The 21,061-nt window shown below is 39.8% G+C and overlaps 2 protein-coding genes across 16 annotated transcripts in view; one reads left to right on the forward strand and one right to left on the reverse strand.

Annotated features, from left to right (window-relative positions):
• Positions 1 to 11,410, reverse strand: part of R3HDM1 (R3H domain containing 1) — a 177,860-nt gene extending 166,450 nt beyond the window's left edge. For 6 of the 12 annotated variants that reach the window (XM_032637456.1, XM_032637460.1, XM_032637457.1 and 3 more), the window contains exon 1: positions 11,224 to 11,362. The gene's annotated coding sequence lies outside the window, so the exon portion shown is untranslated. Of the gene's footprint in view, positions 1 to 11,223 lie in introns of all 12 variants that reach the window. The other 6 variants (XM_032637464.1, XM_032637463.1, XM_032637458.1 and 3 more) reach the window with 3 other exon arrangements.
• A 689-nt stretch (positions 11,411 to 12,099) lies between these two features.
• The window catches only part of ZRANB3 (zinc finger RANBP2-type containing 3), a 275,954-nt gene continuing 266,992 nt past the window's right edge, over positions 12,100 to 21,061 (forward strand). For 2 of the 4 annotated variants that reach the window (XM_032638610.1, XM_032638609.1), the window contains exon 1: positions 12,116 to 12,343. The gene's annotated coding sequence lies outside the window, so the exon portion shown is untranslated. Of the gene's footprint in view, positions 12,344 to 21,061 lie in introns of all 4 variants that reach the window. The other 2 variants (XM_032638607.1, XM_032638608.1) reach the window with 2 other exon arrangements.

Below are 21,061 nucleotides of genomic sequence, written 5' to 3' on the forward strand. Positions count from 1 at the left end.
GAGCCCTGGTCTGGGAAGATCCTACACACCGCGAAGCATCTAAGCCCGTGCGCCACAAATACTGAGCCTGCGCTCTAGAGCCCGTGAGCCACAGCTACTGAGGCCCACGCACCTAGAGCCTGTGCTCCGCGACAAGAGAAGCCATTGCAATGAGAAGCTCGTGCACCGCAGTGGAGAGAGGCCCCTGCTAGCGCAGCTAGAGAAAGCCCACGGGCAGCAACGAAGACCCAGTGCAGCCAAAAATGAATAAATTAAATAAGTTAATTTTAAAAAAACTAGTAAGAAAAAGAATCCATTTGACTTTTGATGCTAAGAACATTCTAGTTCTCTTCAAGTGACTCATCAATTCTGATAATAACAGTAGATAAGGGAATAATGATCAATTACAGATCCACTGTACTGTTTGATTTTTTCGTGTATGCATTGTTTTGATTTTTTTTGAAGTTTAAAAAATATATAAACTTTCCAAAAAGTTAAGTTTAGAAATGTACCAAGTTCTATAATAGCTCAGCTTGTCAGTTTTCTATTGCAGTAAAAAAAAAAACAAAAACAACCCAAAACAAAACAAAAGTTTACAATCTGTTGAGTGTACTGAATAAACATGAAATGCTTTTGATTTCGAAAGACACAGAAGTTGGCGCTATTACCTGAGTAAAACCACTCAAATCTAAGCATCATTTTTTTCAAATTGACTTGACTGTTATCAAAATGATCTAAAAATAGGTTTTAAAAGTGTCCACCAAGACTATCATTTCCTACAGTCATACCACCTTGAGGAAAACAAAATCTAAAATCACAAAGATACCATTATGGTCTAGTTGCCTGGTTCTCTGACAAGATCTAGTGTGCTTTGAAGACTAGCTGTAGCTTCTCTGCCCACAACAATATGGAATATAACCCAGCAAATCTAAGAAGGGCGCTAAACAGCCAGGGTGGGTATAAAGGGGCGAAGTACCTACTGAGGACATCTGTAGGATTAGTCCTCCAATTTCTCTCATTTTAGACAACAGGGCCAAGCAGGAGGGTCTTGGGCCTGGGCAACTAAAGTCTCCCATCCCTACCAACACTTCTGTTCTCTGGGGGTGTGAAGGGAGGGGGAGAAGGACAGGTGACTGATACTGATGCACCTTTATGATATAACATTTCAACTGTGTCTGGGACCAGCTGGATCTCCTCTTCTCTGACTATGCTGTCCTTCCCTACACTTCCCCGCCAATATATATATATTTATCTCTACCATATAGACATATAGTAGAGACAAGTCCCTTAAGAATGCAGTTCTGTCACTAGAATAGTTCAAGCAAAGGCTACAGGACTATCTGCTTGATTTTCCCGTCATGTAAGGTCCCCACAAGAGCTTGCTCAAAAAGGCATGAATCGGGTATGTACCCATCTCCCCATTCTAATACACCCTGAAAGAAAAAAGGAAAGGAAAAGCAGCTAACTTTATGAAAAGCTGCGCAGGTAACTGTCACTGGACTGATACTTGAGAACCACTGAAGTTGGACCAGATGACCTCTCACATTCCAATACAACAATTTACCTACTGGTCTATGTAAATGCAGGTAATTGTAAGAAAAACTACCGCATCTCTTGGTTTAGCACTGAAAAGACAGGAAACCTTTGATAAGTGGAGATTAAAGATTTGCGTTTAGACTTTGCAAATGCCCCTTAAAACTCAGTATGTTTGGGATTAAGAGGATCTACAGTGGAAATGATTCACTTAGCTAGTAAATATGCATAGTTGACAGCCCCAGAGCCACACTCTAGAGTGTTCTTAGTGTACTTGTTCCTTTAAATCCTAACTGTCTTTGGGAGAACACTGCTGAACTTCAGTAAACAAGTGTAATTTCCATCTCCATCCAAGTATGCCCCCGTGCCATGGCCTTTGTACTTTCTGTTCCTCCTACCCAGAATGTTGTTCTTCCCTCACATGACTCGTTCCCGCATTTCAGTCTGGTGTTTGTTCCAATGTCAAGAGGTCTTCCTGACCAACCTGTCCAAATTGGACCCCACACCTCATTCTGTTTCTCAACCTGCTTCGTAAAAAAACTGCAATAATGTCTATCTGAAATTTGGTTCAATATTTATAGAATCACTGAGGATTTGGAATCATTTATATTTTAATTTAATTTTATTAATTTTAACTGGGAAAATACATGCTGAAGAACCATTCTCTAATTTAAGGGCAGAATTTTTGCATTTTCCTTCATTCTTCCAAAAGTTAATAGCAGGACTGCAGTAAGGCAACAAATGGTCTTAAAGGAGACATCAACTTACTCTCCCATTTCTTAGAAATTCCTTTACCCTTTCTGTTGGCTCTTCTCTTCTCTACTTGTTTGCTATCGTAATATGTAGTTAAAAGGACTGACAGTAGAAAATTTTCTGAATAAAGTTCAGCTTTTAAGTAAATACTATACAATGAACCAAATTTACATGAAGGTTACCATGCTGTGGTATGTGCACTTTCAGTGGAAAAAAATTAGCTAACCCTATAGAATAGAGGTAGACAAACATAAATGAAAAGACAAGCCTCAGTTCTTTGGTGGTCTTTATATACCCAAATCTTTACAGGCATGATCTTGTTTCCTCCTTATAAAAACCCTAAAAGGGAGTGTCATTATCCTCATTTTACAGAAGAAGACTGAGAGGCTAAATAACTTGCTCAAAAATCACATCAGCTGTTAAGTGGCAGACTTATGACTTTCACCAAATTTCTGAGTTTCCAAAGATATTTCTTTCCACTGAACAAGCTGTTCTCAAAGTATGGACCAATGACCACTGCAGATCATCAAAATGCTTTCAAAGGGTGTATAAGGTCCTCCTCTTTTCCCCTACGTATCTGTATGAGGCCAAATTGTCTTATGTTTCTACCAAAACCACATATCATATTAGAGTGAATGCAAAAACATATATGAGAACCCGGCTATCTTCTTATAAACCAGACATTATGGAGATCTGCAAAAATGTAAGACAATGCCATTCTTCTCGTTATGTTTTTATTTTGAAAATATATTTTTCGTAAAATATGATACAGTTATCCCTCAATATCCATGGGCGATTGGTTCTAGGATCCCCCTTGGATACCAAAATCCATGAATGCTCAAGTCCCTCATATAAAATGGCACAGTATTTGCATATAACCTTCATATATCCTCCGGTATACTTTAAAGTCATCTCTAGATTATTTATAATACCTAATGCAATGTAAATACTATGTAAATTGTTGTAAACATAATATAAATTCTATATAAATAGTCTCCCAAACATGGCGAGCTGTTTTGTTTTTGGAACCTCCTGGAAATTTTTTTTTTTTTAAACTATTTTTTGACTCACTGTTCGTTGAATCCATGTATGCGGAACCAATAGATATGGAGGTTCAACTGTATTTAGGTTAACAAGCAGTAAGTTTATTACTTTTCAAAAAATGAATCACTAAATAGTAAAGAAATCCTCTCAATGTTGTTAAAATGGCAATACTCCCCATATTGCCAAATTGACCCACCTATTTGACACAACCCTATCAAAATCCAAGCTACTTTCTTGGCAGAAAGTGGCAAGCTGATCTTAAACTACATATAGAAATAAAAAGGATCCAGAATAGCCAAGCAATCTTGGAAGAGAATAACAAAGTTAGAGGACTCACATGTCCCAATTTCAAAACTTCTTTACAAAGTTACATAATCAAGCATTGTGGGACTACTGGCATAATGACAGACATATAAATCAATGGAATATGTATCCACCTAGAGGGATGGGATAGGGATGGTGGGAAGGAGATGCGAGAGGGAGGAGATATGGGGATGTAGGATATGGGGATGTATGTATATCTGATTCACTTTGTTATACAGCAGAAACTAACACACCACTGTAAAGCAATTATACTCCAATAAAGATGTTAAAAATAAATAAATAAATAAATGGAATAGAATTGAAAATTGAGAACTAATCTACAGTTATGGTCAACAAAGGTGCTAAAACAATTCAATGGAGAAAGAATAACAAATGGTGCTGAGATTAAAAAAAAAAAAAGGATACCTGCATGTAAAAGAATGAATTTGTACTCCTACCTCACACCATACACAAAAATTCATTCAAAATGGATCAAGATCAACCATATCACAGAAAGTGTACCTTCCCCAAGTTGGTGGCCTACAACTTTTACTTCTGACCTCCTCACAATCTTCCCACATTGCTTTAAAACATTTAATACTTTTGTATTAAAAGGTTCATGGTCGCATTATAACCATAGTATAACTTAACAAGCACTAATATAATTTTCTTCCCCCAAATTATACCTCATTTGCTGTCTTTACAAGAGAACAAAATCTTTTATTTTGTCTTACAGATGATCAATTGCTTAAAATGCAATTATTTAGTTGAATAATGAATGTACAGCCTCTCTTGACAAAATCCTTTTCTAGCAACAGGAAAATGAACAATATAGATGACTGATATCAGATTCTTTCTAGTTCATATTAAGTGAGCTTGTAAAGTGAAAGGCAGCAAGCCCTAATAAAATAAGAATGAACTGGCATTTAGGGGAAACAAGGCATATAAAATGAAAATGGAAACTGCGTGTTGGGTATGCTTGACGTAGAAGTATTTCTATTGCATGCAGATGTACATGAATAATAAGAAATGTATGACTGGTATTTTCCAGAGGATATTTGTTTAAAACAGAGGCTTTGGGACTTCCTGGTGGCGCAGTGGTTAAGAATCTGCCTGCCAATGCAGCGGACATAGGTTCGAGCCCTCGTCCAGGAAGATCCCACATGCTGCAGAGCAACTAAGCCCGTGTGCCACAACTACTGAAGCCCACGTGCCTAGAGCCCATGCTCTGCAACAACAGAAGCTACCGCAATGAGAAGCCTGCACACCACAATGAAGAGTAGTCCCCGTGTCACAACTAGAAAAAGCCCACATGCAGCAAGGAAGACAAACGCAGCCAAAAATAAATTAATTAAACAAAACGAAACAAAAAACAGATGCTCTTTTCCCAATACTATACAGGAACATACATGTAAGTAACGGGTATTTTTTTTCTGTAATTGACTTAATAATTTTAAAATAATTATAGATTCACATGAAGTGTAAAAAACAGTACAGCAAGCACTCATGTACTCTTCATCCAGTTTCCGCCAATGATAACATTATACAGTTGGCCTTCCATATCCATAGGTTTCATATCTGTGGATCCAACCAACAGACTGAAAATACTCAGGAAAAAAATTTCAGAAAGTTCCAAAAAGCAAAACTTGAACTTGCCATGCACTGGCAACTATTTATGCAGCATTTGCATTGTAGTTATCAATACAACGACTTACATAGCATTTGGTATTATAAGTAATCTAGATATGGTTTAAAGTATATGGGAAAATGTGCGTAGGTTATATGCAAATACTATGCCATTTTATACAAGGGACTTGAGCACCTGTGAATTTTGGTATCCAAGGGGAGTCCTGGAACCAATTCCCAGTGGATAACATGGGATGACTGTGTAAGTGTAGTTCAATATCAAAACCAGGTATCGACACTGATATAATCCACAATTTTATTCAGATTTTACCAATTTTACATGCACCCCTTTGTGTGTGTTTCTATGTAATTTTATCACATGTATATAGATTTATGTAACCACCACCACAATCAAGATACAGAGCTGTTCAATCACCGCAAAGATCCCTCATGTTAATCCTTTAGAGTCACAACCACCCTTATCCTCCCACCCCATCCCCAATGCTTGGCAACCACGGATCTGCATTCTTATTTTGTCATTTTGAGAATGTTATATAAATGGAACCATGTGGTTATCCCACTTCAAGACTGTTTTTTTCACTTGGCATAATTCCTTCAAGATCCATCAAGTTGCTATATACTATGGTTTGCTCCTTTTTATTGCTGCATAGTATTCCACGGAATGGATACAGCATATGTTGTTTAACCATTCAGTCACTGAGGGGTATTTGGGTTGTTTCCAGTAAAAAGACACTTATTTTTAAACACAGAACTTCTGCAATAAGCTGCTTCCCCAAGAGGACTTTTAACATGAAGGCCTTATGCTCATTTAAGCCATTGCTTTGCATATAGGTACAGATTTTTTTCCCCCACAACATGAAAACTTAAAGAAAAAAACCCCTTTAAATCCCATAGCTGCCCTCCCCAGTGAGGGCCAAGACAACAAAGTGAAATCTGCAGTTAGTTAAACTTCTAACTCAGACTGTAAGGTGATATTTTATACCACTATGGAACTTCTTTCATGCAGAAGGCAGATTAGTGAAGTTAATTGCACAAGCAGACCACAAAAGTAAATTATATCTGTCACTGATCAAGCTAAAGTTGGGAGAAGTCAAATTATAGTACTTTAAACTCTTAAGACAAGACAATATCAAATTATTGACTTTCAAGAACAAAGGTCAAGAGTTAAAAATGAATGTAGTTTATGTTCCATACTTAATTTCTTTTGGAGAGAAAGTAGCTTTAGGGAGTTGTAGATGAAAACTTTAGTCAAGCAGGCTACAAGAACAATCATTTAAACATGTTATGTGGTCTAGTATTTATGAAATAAGAAGGCTCAAAAACGTCACAATTTGCTTGGAGAAGTGAGCTTACAGGTAGAAATTAAGAAAAAAGTCACAAATCTACAACTCAGATGGCAAAGAGAATAACAAAAATCATGAAGTGTAGGCTTTCAAAACTCATAGGAAAAAATTTCAAGTTAATAGGTATGTGTGGAAACTAAAAAGGTAAGAAGAGGCAAAATAATAAAGGATAAAATCTGGGAATAAAAAAACAAATTGCAGGAAAATAAGGTAGAGAACTAGTTTTGAGCCAGGATTAAATAACTCATCTCTTATTTCAACCATCAGCCAATAACTATTGAATTAAATCCTAGAAAAATACACATACTTATCAGGTATAAGGAAATCTGTTACTATGTAACATATCCTTATTTGGAAAGCAAAGTTAACTTAATAAAATTGTTTGATTATATGATTTGACTCTTTGCCCATGTCTGTATTACTAGTAAGCATTATCAGAAATCACAGGGATCAGGTGGGAAAATTATTTTACTCCTTTAGAAAAAGACTACTATTATACCGAGAACAAACTGACACACTCCCTTCTCTTTATAATAACATCTTAGTTTATTCATCTTAAGTTATAAGTAGTAAGTTATCATCACTGTATGTAGATATGACTGAAAAGATAGTGTACTGATTCTGTGGTTTGGAGCAGCAAGTGCTATCTGAAAAGTTCACTACCATTTGGAACCACACCTTTTTGACATACAGGTTGCCCAACATATTTACAATAGATCATGAAAGTGTTAATAGTGAGATTTTCTAATGCAAATAGCAACAATATAATATAAACCTATCAGTCTTAAGGATTTATTATTGTAACATTTTCAAGAATGGAAAAAATAAAACTGTTATCAACTCTCAGTGCTTCTTTATTTCTAAGGAATTAAAACTTAACATTAGGGACTTCCCTGGTGGCACAGTGGTTAAGAACACACCTGCCAATGCACGGGACACGGGTTCGATCCCTGGTCTGGGAAGATCCCACATGCTGCGGAGCAACTAAACCCATGCGCCACAACTACTGAGCCTGCGCTCTAAAGCCCGCAAGCCACAACTACTGAAGCCCACGTGCCTAGAGCCCGTACTCTGCAACAAGAGAAGCCACTGCAGTGAGAAGCCTGCGCACCACAACGAAGAGTAGCCCCCGCTCGCTGCAACTAGAGAAAGCCCCTGCGCAGCAACGGAGACCCGATGCAGCCAAAAATAAAATAAATAAAAATAAATATATTTTAACCCACAAAACTTAACATTAACTCAAACGGGTATAATTATGTGTTCTATAGTGCCAGTACAAGAACATCTCTTTCATTACTTGGCAATTCTTATCTTCTGCATAATATTTGAAAAAGTGTATTTCAATTTACAAAATTTTCTACGCTGCTGCCATTTAATGTCCCTCGAAGGAGCATCCAACTGTACTGGGTTCAGTAACTTCGGAGGTCCACCATAACATTATATATTTCAACTCGCTATTCAGCATAAGGTGTAGCTGCCTTGAACCCTGGCCTGGAATTACTGTCAGAAGGCTTCATAATAAAACTGTTTTCAGGCTAACTTTAAATCTGTCTCACTGTACAAACTCCAAGGACACTATTATGTGTGAAGACCCAGTATGTTTTCAAAAGTGTCTGGGAGGAGAAAGGAACAGTGTGTCTGGCATGTTGTACCACAGAAAAGAAACACTTAAGAACTGATAAATAACGAGAACTAAAAACAGCAACAAAACAGTAGTAAGCCTATGGCCATAACAAATTCAAACAACTTGCTTAATCTTAACACCATAAAGAGTTCAACGGTTGCTTGCCCCTGGTAGCACAATGAATGTGGAAAGCAACTATATAAACTTGATCTTGAAACATCAGCTAAATAAAATGTAAAGGTATTATAATGATTTATCACTAAAATAATTTACCACACACTTTTATTCCAGATAATCCATTTGAAATAGTCAACAAACACCTGCATTTTACTGCAAAATAAAAAAATCTCCTATAGGGACTTCACTGGTGGCGCAGTGGTTAAGAATCTGCCTGCCAATGCAGGGGACACAGGTTTGAGCCCTGGTCTGGTGAGATCCCACATGCCACGGAGCAACTAAGCCCGTGTGCCACAACTACTAAGCCTGCACCCTAGAGCCCACGAGCCACAACTACTGAGCATGCAAGCCACAACTACTGAGCCTGCACTCTAGAGCCCACGAGCCACAACTACTGAAGCCTGTGCGCCTAGAGTCCGTGCTACACAACAAGAGAAGCCACCACAATGAGAAGCCCACACACAGCAATGAAGAGTAGCCCTGGCTCGACGCAACTAGAGGAAGCCTGTGCACAGCAAAAAAACCCAACGCAGCCAAAAAAAAAAATAATAATAAAAATAAATAAAACAACAAAGACTAGATGTTTCCAAAAAATTATTTTAAAAAAATCTCCTGTAAAATAAATAACTCTTTTGTACCTGATGATCAATTTCCCACAAACCTTTCCCTTTGAAAATGGCTAATTACAAACTGCACTTAAAGTCACAACATAAATGAAAATCCCCACAGTACTCCTCACTAACAGAACATGTTCTGAGGCTCCAACAATACTGTGTGCATTTGAGAAACAAACTCATTCTCTTAATGTGTGAAAATAACAATAGTTAATATTTAACATATTGATACATACTATGTGTTAGGCACAATGTGAGAGGCTTTACATACTTCATCTCTAATCCTCACAACTCCGTGAGTTAAGCATAACCACCCCCGTTTTATAGATGAGGAAACTGAACTGAGGCTCATAGAGGGGTCCTGCAGCTAATAAGAGAATACAGATGCCTCCTACATTTTCATCAGCCCTTTCTGTACATAAGGCACATGAGATCTGAAAGCATTATAGTAATTTATCAATTACCCAAACAAGTTTTAGAAAATGCTATGCTGAGTAATGTATGCTATGGGTACTTTTTGAGGGGAGCTGAGGGGACTCACCCTTCAGGGTTATACTCAGGGTTTCATTTTTTAATTCTAACACACCATCCAAATTTCTTTCAGGTCCTGAATCTGTGGATCTATGTCAATTCTCTATCTAGGTATATTAGTTATGGAATATGGAAGATCATTAAGCCATTATAGTCTTCTCAGACCCTGAAGAAATGGTCCAATGCTTAGTCAAAACTCAGCTATTTCTTCAGAACCCAAGTTTATTCTGGTAACAAGTAAGCCTCAGGACTGGGCCCGGGGTTTTACCTCTGATTACAGACATGTCTACAACAAATTATAGAATCCATTATTTAAGAACATATTCACCCCCCACAAAGAAGCAAGGGCTGAGAAGATGAGCACTCAATCAACGCGTAAGAAAGAAGCATTCCCTTTCAAATATGGCCAAATATGTCAAATTTTGTTAGCATTCCCTCTCAATTATGGCCAAGTATGTCAAATTCTGTTAAGCTGAGGTGTGTCCAATTAACCTAGTCACACTGGTATCCTACTATGTTAAATATTACACAGATTTTACTGTTTCAAATATTACAAGTAGGTGGGCTGCCAGTTTGACTTTAACCATCTTTTCATTATTCCAAAGTTCTTGTAATTATAGACATTTAGGCTAAAAGCAGAGAGTTTCTTCAGAATTACAATCAGGCAAACCATAACCTCAGAGAGATATATACATACATGCATATACATATATACAAATATACACATATATATACACACACACAGTTTTTTTTTTCACGAAAATCATATTAGAAAAATCATCTGCTATTTACTAAGCTCTCTTTGTCTTTTACTTAGTTGACTTGCTACCCCAATTATACGCGGGACCTGATGGCCTCAACAGTTTGTTTCTCCATAAGAGCAGAGGCACTCTCCTCTGCACCTAGCAACAAAAAAAGAGAGCGACGAAAAACTTCAATCACACAGGAATCTGGGGGGCAGGGCCTAAGGCTCACCCATAATGTGTGTAAATCTGATCCCCGAAGTCCGTGGCACTGACAGTCATTCAACTTTCTTTGTAATATTCCCATTGTGCTTTTTCTGGTACCACACGCAAAATGCACCACCTACCATTTCACCAAACGGTCGGAATGCCTTACTTCCTTTCTAAAAATTCTCGGGGTGCAAGGCCGGGGATGACGGCCGTGGGGTGGGCCGGGGAGCCTGAGGCACCGACGCCAGCCACCCGGGAGAGCAGAGCCACGCACGGCACCCGTTCCGGGCAGGCCTGCTGTGGCTGGTTCCCGAGTCCCTAAGGCTGCAAAAGCAAGCAGCAGCAGCCATGGCAGGGACTTGGGAACCTTTCCCCTGCCTCCTCCGCTAGGCCTCGAGGGGTTTGCTTTTCACATGGCCCCCGGGTGGGGGTGGTGGGCACAAGGTACTGGATGCAGATGCAGTCGCAGCCGCAGCGGCGGGCCAGGCGAGCCGGGGCTCCCTCGGAACCCGACCTCCCGGCGAGGCTGGCAGCCGCAGCACCTCGGCGGGGCCCTGACTGGAGCGCCGACCGCTCGGCGGGGAAGGCCACCTTCGCACACACCACATCTTCTCCCCTGACTGCCTCCTTCTCCGTTAGCGCTACCGGTTGGCGGGCGGGGGAGGGGAGCGAAGCGCGTTATTCCCGGGGAGCTGGAGGGAGGAAGGGAGGGCATCTCTTACCCGCGTTACTGAGGAGGAGGAGGAGGAGGAGGCGGTTGGAGCGCGGAGCGGCGGGGCGACGGCGGGGCTGGGTGGGTGCAAGTAAGAGTCTTACGAAAGGGAATTAACCCCATCACCAGCCCGGACACCGGCTCCAGCGGCAGCCACGGCTGGCAAAATCCCGCCCCTTCCCACCACGCACTAGCCCCGCCTCTTCGTTCTCTTTGAGGGGCAGTAGACAAATCATAGGTTGTACATCCTCGGAGTGACATGAGGATCATCCAATCACGCCTGAACAAATTGCCTTCTCTCCACCCCTTCATCTCCTCCCGGGCCGCGGGAGAGCCAAGCCAAGTCTTTCTCCACCCACAAGGGAAAAAGAGCCAATCGGCTGTAAGTATCCGCCCTTGAAGGACGCAAAGGACAACCAATGATAAACCTAAGAGGACAGCCATTTTGCCCACTTGTAAAAGACCCACCTTTTCCCACGAGTCGGAGCCCGAGGTGGGAGAGTTCTGGAAGTTTTTACTGACCTGGAGGTATTGGAAAGACAAACATATTTTTTCAAGGAGTATTTATATTGCTTTGTAGGAGTAAAGGAAAATTTTCGTCCTCCATGTGGTGGGAAGTGGGGACTGCTGCTTAACGACTTGGCTCCTCCCCTCAGCAGTAACAGGCTCTAAGCCGAACACCTGGTTCTCCAGCCTCAGCGAGGGAAGGCGGGGTGATTGCCCGCTTCGGCTTGCAGCCGACTACAGTTCCCAGCGTGCTTTGCCTCCGCCCATTTCAGCTCATCCGTTTGCTTCCCGCGAGGCCTGACGGGAATTGTAGTTCTTGGGAGGTACCCACGCCGCTTCATTGGCCAATGAGAAAGGACAAACTTTTAAATGATTTGGAGTTTGGGGCGGGGAAGTAGTCGCAGGGCTGTGGTGAAGCCTTTTCACCAACCTAGCAGAAGAGAGAAGGTTTACAAGCGAAAGGTAGTCGAGGAAGAGTTTTCTAAGAACGCCGTAGGAGTTTTAGATTCCTGGTATTTACACTCTCTTACTTTCAGTTTGTGTCTTTGAAGGGACTTCCGCTTTGCGGCGGACACAGGCCAAACCTGTGGCGGGAGTTGGAGATTCTGCAGCGAATACACCAGGTGTGGCCGTCTGGGAGTGGCGTGGCGGGCAAGTTGTTAGTTTCTTACGTGAGAGATACCTAAATGGAATTTAATTGCATTTTAATTAAGAGTGGGTGAAATGGGATGGGGGCAGTGTAGTTTCCAAGTCCAGAATGCCATGCTCCACCGCACTCTTCACTCCCCGAGTCTCACTTTTTTTGTCTTTTGAGTTGCTCAGGATTAGATTGCACCCCTATATTTGTGGAGGGTGCCTCTAAAACCTTCACGTCTTCAGTTTGACTAAAAAGAACCGGTTCAGAAGTTCTGAGCTAACTCCTCCCACTTACAAACTAACTTCTAAAGTCTAGTTCGAAGGAGAAACGCTACAGAAGGGCTCATGATTGATGAGAATCGTCCCATTCTTTTGTTTGTTTGTTTGTTTTTAATGTAAAGCATACATTAAACAAGTGTCGATAGGGTGCCAACTATAGTACACCGATGAACACAGGTCATTAGAAAGACGTTGGAGCCAAAAGCCTAACAAGCTTAGCACGTTAGGCCCTGGTTTATGCCCCCACGCCGTCGGGGGACAAAGTTGAGTGTGTTTTTACTGTTGGACGTTCCTTTTGAGGTTGTTTGGGAAACTCATTGAACAAAAGAGATGCAGAAGGTGTTATCAGGAAAGGCCTTCCCTCCCCAAACCTGATGGCTCTCATTTTAAACTCTTTCCTATCATTTTGACTGAGACTTTCTCAGATAAATTCTAACTCAATTTTCCTCGCGGTTTCACTAAGACTTTCTCTTAGAAATCATGTTGTAAATATTTATTGAGCACTTATACTGTATTAGGCACTATGCCAGACTTTGCGGGGAGAGCAGTGCCAAAAAGACAGGCTCCTCGTCCAAAAGTAGTGAGAACAGGCCAAACAAAATGAATCGTAGTGTTACTTGTTCTTCTAATCTCTCTAAACTAAGTCAAATCTTCATTAGTCATGTTTTGTAGTTACTTTTTCCATTCTACTTGTGGACTGAAATAAGCATATTTTCTTTATTTTTTTTTAAATTGAAGCACTAATAAGTCTGTGTCCTATATTCATGAGTTGTGTTTATGCATCAACTAGATGGTAAATTTTATGTTATAATCCTTCTAGATATAGGAATGTAATCATACATTTCAGCCACAGTGTTCTGGTTCCACCAAAGAAAGTGTTGACTCTTGCTTTTTAATGTAGCTGGGAATTTCATACAATTAAGCAGAAGAGTCTTATATAAATGTTTATTTTTATTTTGTCGTGAGGGCTTCTAGTGTAAATCAAGTCAATAAATAGTAATGGCCATCATTTTATTGAGTGTTTCCTCTGAGCCAGGAATGGTGTTAAGTGCTTTCAGTACATGTTCCCTTCAGCAATGGGCAAGTATTGTTCTGTGATGTTTTATACTTGAAGAAGTTGGAGTTCAGTGAACTTCAATAAGACTTAAAAAAAATTTTATTGTGGTACAGTTGATTTAAAATGTTGTGTTCGTTTCTACTGTATAGCACAGTGAATCAGTCATACATATGCATATATCCACTCTTTTTTAGGTTCTTTCCCCATATAGGTCATTACAGAGTATTTAATAGAGTTCCCTGTGCTATACAGTAGGTCCTTATTAGTTATCTGTTTTATATATAGTGGTGTGTATGTCAATCCTGATCTCCCAGTTTATCCCTCCCCACCCTGAATAAGACTTTAAGGCCTTGATTAGAAAATTTTGGAGCTGAGATTCATATCCAGATCTGTCTCATTCTTGAGCTCTTAACCACTGCTGCTTTCTGCCTCTCAAATATTTATTGATCCCCCAATATGTGCCAGGCATATAGTGAGAAATGTGAAGTTCCATCCTAGGATTCTGGAACCAGTGGTGGCAGTCACTTCCTCTTTTGAGCTATCCTTTGGCATCACATAATACATACTCATTGTATTTAAAAATACAGGAAAATGTAAAAAAGAAAGTAATCTGTATTCCTGTTAGAGATACGACTATTAAATCTTGCTGAATATACTTACAGATCTCTAATAGGTACAGACGTGCGTATGAGTAGTATAATACTACTTTGCTCTTTTTAAAAAAAGATATTTATTTATTTTGGCTGCGCTGGGTCTTAGTTGCAGCATTCAGGATCTTCGTTGCCTTGTGAGGGATCTTCATTGCATCCTGCAGGATCTAGTTCCCTGACCAGGGATTGAACCTGGGTCCCCTGCATTGTGAGTGTGGAGTCTTAACCGCTGGACCACCAGGGAAGTCCCCTACTTTGCTCTTCTTGTAAACTGTTTTTGACTCAGAAATAGGCTGTGGATATGACTGAAAATCAGTAGCTTTTTTAAAAATAAATTTATTTATTTTTAGCTGCGTTGGGTCTTCGTTGCTGCGTGCAGGCTTTCTCTAGTTGTGGTGAATGGGGGCTACTCTTCGTTGCAGTGCGCGGGCTTCTCATTGCGGTGGCTTCTTTTGTCGCAGAGCACGGGCTCTAGGCGTGCAGGCTTTAATAGTTGTGGCACGCGGGCTCTAGAGCGCAGACTCAGTAGTTGTGGCGCACGGGCCTGCATTGGCAGGTGGATTCTTAACCGCTGTGCCACCAGGGAAGTCCTCAATATCAGTTTTGATGGCTCTCTGGTATTACATTGTATGTTTCTAACATAACCAGTTCCTAGCTGATGGATATTTACATTATTTTTGATTAACTTCTTTTTTGATTGTGCTAAAAAATATATAAACTTTACCATCTTAACCAATTGTAAGCATACAGAACAGTAGTGTTAAGTATATGCACCTTGTCATGCAACAGATCTCTGGAACCTTTTCATCTTGCAAAACTGAGACTCTGTACTCGTTGATCAACAACTTTTCTTTTCCTGCCTCCTGCAGCCCCTGGCAACCACTATTCTACTTTCTGTTTCTAAGAGTTTGACTTTAGATGCCCCATATAAATGGAATCATGTAGTATTTGTCCTTCTGTGACTGGGTTATTTCACTTAGTGTCATGCCCTCATTGTTCATTCATGTTGTGGCATATGACAGGACTTCCTTTTCTTTTTTAAGGCTGAATTAATATTCCATTGTTTGTATACACCATATTTTATTTATCCATTCATCTGCCAGTGAATATTTAGGTTGCTTCCACTTCTTGGCTATTGTGAATGATGCTGCAGTGAATGGGTGCGTATATCTCTTCAAGATATGTTTTTAGTTCTTTTGGATATAGGTGTTCTTTCGGATATATGTATATATGTATGTATACTTCTGGGTATGTATATATATATATATATATATATATATATATACACATGTATTATTTACTTATTTTTGGCTGCGTTGGGTCTCCTTTGCTGTGCATGGGCTTTCTCTAGTTGCGGCGAGAAGGGGCTACTCTTCGTTGTGGTGTGCAGGCTTCTTGTTGTGGTGGCTTCTCTTGTTGCAGAGCATGGGCTCTAGGCACGCGGGCTTCAGTAGTTGTGGCACGAGGACTCAGTAGTTGCTCACAGGCTCTTGAGCGCAGACTCAGTAGCTGTGGCACACAGGCTTAGTTGCTCCGTGGCCTGTGGGATCTTCCCAGACCAGGAATCCAACCTGTGTCTTCTGCATCGGCAGGCAGATTCTTAACCACTGTGCCACCAGGGAAGTCCCGATATATGCATGTATATACATGTACACGTACATGTGTATGTATACTTCTGGGTATGTATATACATGTATGTATACCCAGAAGTAGGATTGCTGGATCAATTATTAACTTTTAAAAGCAATGCTGTCATGAACACCATTTTTGTATGCTTGCCTGATTATCCCTTAAATCTAACTTTTTAGAAATAGTATTATTTAGTGTTATTTATTAATACAATACTCTGTAATTCCTAAATTGCTCTACAGAAAGGTTATGCCTATTTTCTTTCCTAACAGTGTGTGAGGGCACCTGTTTCCCATCTTTTATTCTATCCAGTATGATTGTGAAAAGTGATCCCTCATTTATTTAATTCTGTCTAGTTGAATTCTGTTTGTGTTGAGCATCTTTTATGTGTATATTGTCCATTGTTGTCTACTCTTTTTTTTAAAAATAAATTTATTTATGTATTTATTTTTGGCTGTGTTGGGTCTTCATTTCTGTGCAAGGGTTTTCTCCAGTTGCGGCGAGCAGGGGCCACTCTTCATCGCGGTGCGCAGGCCTCTCACTGTCGCGGCCTCTCCTGTTGAGGAGCACAGGCTCCAGACTTGCAGGCTCAGTAGTTGTGGCTCACGGGCTTAGTTGCTTCGCGGCATGTGGGATCTTCCCAGACCAGGGCTCAAATCTGCGTCCCCTGCATTGGCAGGCAGATTCCCAACCACTGCGCCACCAGGGAAGCCCTGTTGTCTACTCTTTTGAATAGACTGTTATTATCTATCATAGTCCCTTAGTAATTTTAAAGAAATTACTTCCTAGGTTTTTAACTCCTTGTCATGTATTTTGCCTTTATTCTCATTTTGAAATTTGTCTTTTTAGCTTTTTAATGCTCTTTTTCTATGACATAGTGTAAATTATTTTAGTGTCGGAATTTATGTCTTTTCCCTTAGGGTTTCTAGATTATTTGTGATGCTTAGAAAAAGCTTTATGATGATTAGAAGTAGATAATAAAACATAATATGTATATATAATTTTTATTTGTTGTTACATTTGGTTTCACAATATATATACACTTGGTTTTGTTTGGATTCTCTACTCTTTCATTGTTCTGTCTTTTCTGTGACTTGTACCATACCCATTTTCTTAATTTCTATAACTTGATAGTATGTTTTGATATCTGGCATGTATGGTGTGCTTCCACTTTTTTAGACATTTTCTTGTCCTCGTCACATTTTCTTGTATTTTGGTGTCATTTTGTCAAATTAAAAACAAACATCTGAAAGAAACAAAACAAAACAAAACAAACATCTGCACTTTTAGTTTTTAAATTTTTTGGCTGCTTCGGGTAGCTTGCCAGATTTAGTTCCCCAACCAGGGATTAAACCCGTGCCCCCTGCAGTGGAAGCATGGAGTCTTAACCACTGCACCACCAGGGAAGTCCCAACATCTGCACTTTTATATTTTAACAAAATACAAATTTAACTTTATATAGATATGAAATACTACTTAAAGGCAATACAGAATTTTTCTTAGTACGGTCAGTGTTCAATGAGGCATTCTGTGCTTTGTTAAAACATGTTTTTATTACAGAGTTGGATGTAAATGGTGACAGTTTAAGAGCACATCTAATTTTTTAAATTATATAATCATTTTTTAGGGCTTCCCTGGTGGCGCAGTGGTTGAGAGTCCGCCTGCCAATGCAGGGCACACGGGTTCGTGCCCTGGTCCAGGAGGATCCCACATGCCGCAGAGAGGCTGGGCCTGTGAGCCATGGCTGCTGAGCCTGCGCGTCCGCAGCCTGTGCTCCGCAACTGGAGAGGCCACAACAATAAGAGGCCCGCATACCACAAAAAAAAAAAAAAAAAAAAATTATATAATCACTTTTTATACAGAGGCTAACATTTTGTAGGTGGCTTTCTGTAGGACCTGCTGACTTCTGAATTCTTATCTCTATTTTTAACTACTTATTCCACTGTACCTCATAGCCTTTTCAGAGTACTTCAAATTCATCATATCCCCTAAATCTATTCCTCTTCTCTTCTCCTTTCCTCTCTATCTCAGTTTATTTGGTCAAGAAATATTAACCATCTACTATGAGAGGTATTAGATAATGGTCAAGAGGATGGGATCCAGGCTGCCTAGGCTTGATTGTGCTTTCTGCCTTGTACTACTTGAGTGACCATAGGCAGATTACTTTATCAAGTATCTTTGTTTCCTTATCTGTAAAATTGAGATAAAAGAAGTCACAGGCCATTATGAGGCTTAAATGACTTAATATATGTAAAACACCAGAAATAGTGCCTGGTACTTAGTAAGTGTACGTTGGGTTTTGTTTGTTTTATTTTTAGTAGAATAAGTAGCTTTTTCAATATATTAATCTCCAATAAATCTTATTCCTATGTACAGAAATTTCAAGTTTGTAAAGTATAATTCTTTGGTTCTATAATGGAACGTTAAGACAAATTACTTTTAATACACATCACTTTCAACCAGAAAAAAAAGGGTTTTGTTAATATTGTTTCTGCTGACCTGGCTGATGCTAGAATACTGAAGTAAAACAGTGATAAACAGGACATTTGTGGTCCTTGACATTATGAAGGCATTCTAATAGGAGGGAGTAAACAGATGAAAATAATTGTCAATCACAGTTAAGTGCTTAAAGGAAACGAATTGATATTAAGGAAAATGTAGGAGAGTCCATTTGGGAACTACTGCAGTATTCCAGTTGAGCACTGATGGCTTGGGGTTGGTGATGGCAATGGAACTGGAAAGAACTGAATAGATTTGAGATATATTGGGGGAATAATTAATAATAAGTGATATAATTTGGTGGTTAAGAAGCAGAAATCAAGAATGAACTCAGGTTGCTGGTTTGAGTAACTTGCAGGGTTGCACTGTTACTGAGAGATTTGGTCACGGAGCACACAATTTGATACAGAAATCAAGACTTTGGTTTTGGACATTTAGGCTAGAAGTGTCTGTGTATGGTCAGGCCACTTAAGGTGGTTGTTCTCTTGCTCTCTGTACGTCCCCTGCTCCATCCCTGCATGCTTCACCTACACCCAACTCACCTGACTGACCTTCCTGTGAGTATTTCCCCCAGGCCCCAGCTGGTGATTGTTCTTATCAAAGGGGCAGTGAGGGGCGTGCCCCACTACTGGTTTCCTTGGTAACTAATGCCCCCACCTGCGTCAATTCCCCTATAACTGGTAATCTCCCCTAACCCCTGGGAGCGATTACTGCCACCTTGTCCTGCCCACCTTGCACTGCGATTGCTCCAGGACCCTGCTTCAGGCATGTAAACTCCCCCATCCATTAAACCACTGATGCCTCTGTTGCTGACTCCGGGCTCTTTCTTTGGTCTTAAAGCTGGGCAAGTACAGGCCTTGTAGGCCTACCAGGTGCAGCCCAACACTTCGAGATTTTCAAAATGTCAGGTAGGTAATTAGATGTAGGAGTCTGAAGCTAAAGAGATTATAAATTGTTCTACCTGGACTATTTGTGGTAGCCTTCGAAAAGGTTGTCCATTCTCCAAATTTGACAAGGTAATCTTTGTAAAGTAGCAACTTGGTTAAACTCTAGAAAAGGCTCCCAATTTCTTACAGACTAAAGTCCAAACTCTTTTTAGCATGGCATATGAGAACCTCCCTGACCTGACCTGTTTTTACTTCTTTACCATTCATCACAAAGCATCTTATTTTTTAGCTATACTAAACTGCTTAGTATTTTCTGAAACTGTGGTATTGGAAATATGGCTTCTTTCTCCCTAGAATATCCTTATCTTGATTCTCCACCGGCAAACTCCATTCTTCCTTCAAGTTTCAATTTAAGAGTGACATCAGATATTTAAATAAGGTGTACTATGTTCCAAGCATTTTTTTCTCCTAACTGAAGCCTTCTTTGATTGCTTGCTACCTTAGAGGATTCAACACTCCCACTTATGTTTGGTATTCTTATGCATACTTCTTTCATATGTGCTTATTGCCTTGTGTTGCAATTATTTGTTTATAACTCTTATTTTCATCTTAGATTTAGCTGGAAGGTAGGCTACAATGACACAAATTCATCTTTGTTTACCTGGTACTCTCTGTGATACCTATTATATGCCTACTACGTAATAGACACTCAATAATTAGTTGTTGAATGAGTGATTTTAAGAGGCAGTGTTGCATAATAGCAAACATTCAGACTTTCATGTTACTAACTGGTGATAACTTATTTAATATCTCTGAACCTCAGTTTTCTTGTCCTTAATGTGAGGATAATGATACTTATCTTTCTGAGTTGTTTTGGGAATTACAGGAGATTTCCTAAAATTTCCCAGTGTACTGCCTCACAGAAAGAGGTCAGTCAATAAGTGGGAGTTATTTTATCATTATTCTGAAAACAGTTGCCTGTAGAATGAAAGACTCTAGGGTCCTTGCTTTTTTTCTTCTTTATTTTTTCCCTTTTATTTTATTTATTTTTTAATCGAGGTATAGTTGTTTAACAATGCTGTGTTAGTTTCTACTGTACAGCGAAGTGGAGTTCCCTGTGCTATACAGCAGATTCTTTTTTTTTTAATTTAATTTTATTTATTTTACATACAGCACGTTCTTATTAGTTACGTATTTTAAACATATTAGTGTATATATGTCAATCCCAATCTCCCAATTCATCCCACCACTACCACCCCCACCCCGCCACTTTGCCCCTTTTGTGTGCATACGTTTGTTCTCTACATCTGTGTCTCTGTTTCTCCCTGCAAACTGGTTCATCTGTACCATTTTTCTAGGTTCCACATATATGCGTTAATATACGATATTTGTTTTTCTCTTTCTGACTTCACTCCGTAGGACAGTCTCTAGATCCATCCACATCTCTACAAATGACCCAATTTCATTCCTTTTTATGGCTGAGTAATATCCCATTGTATATATGTACCACATCTTCTTTATCCATTCGTCCGTCGATGGGCATTTAGGTTGCTTCCATGACCTGGCTATTGTAAATAGTGCTGCAATGAACATTGGGGTGCATGTGTCTTTTTTTTTTTTTTTTTTTTTTTTTTTTTGCGGTATGCGGGCCTCTCACTGTTGTGGCCTCTCCCATTGTGGAGCACAGGCTCCAAACACGCAGGC

This window comes from Phocoena sinus, chromosome 7, assembly GCF_008692025.1.
Source record: "Phocoena sinus isolate mPhoSin1 chromosome 7, mPhoSin1.pri, whole genome shotgun sequence".
NCBI classification, from domain to species: domain Eukaryota; kingdom Metazoa; phylum Chordata; class Mammalia; order Artiodactyla; family Phocoenidae; genus Phocoena; species Phocoena sinus.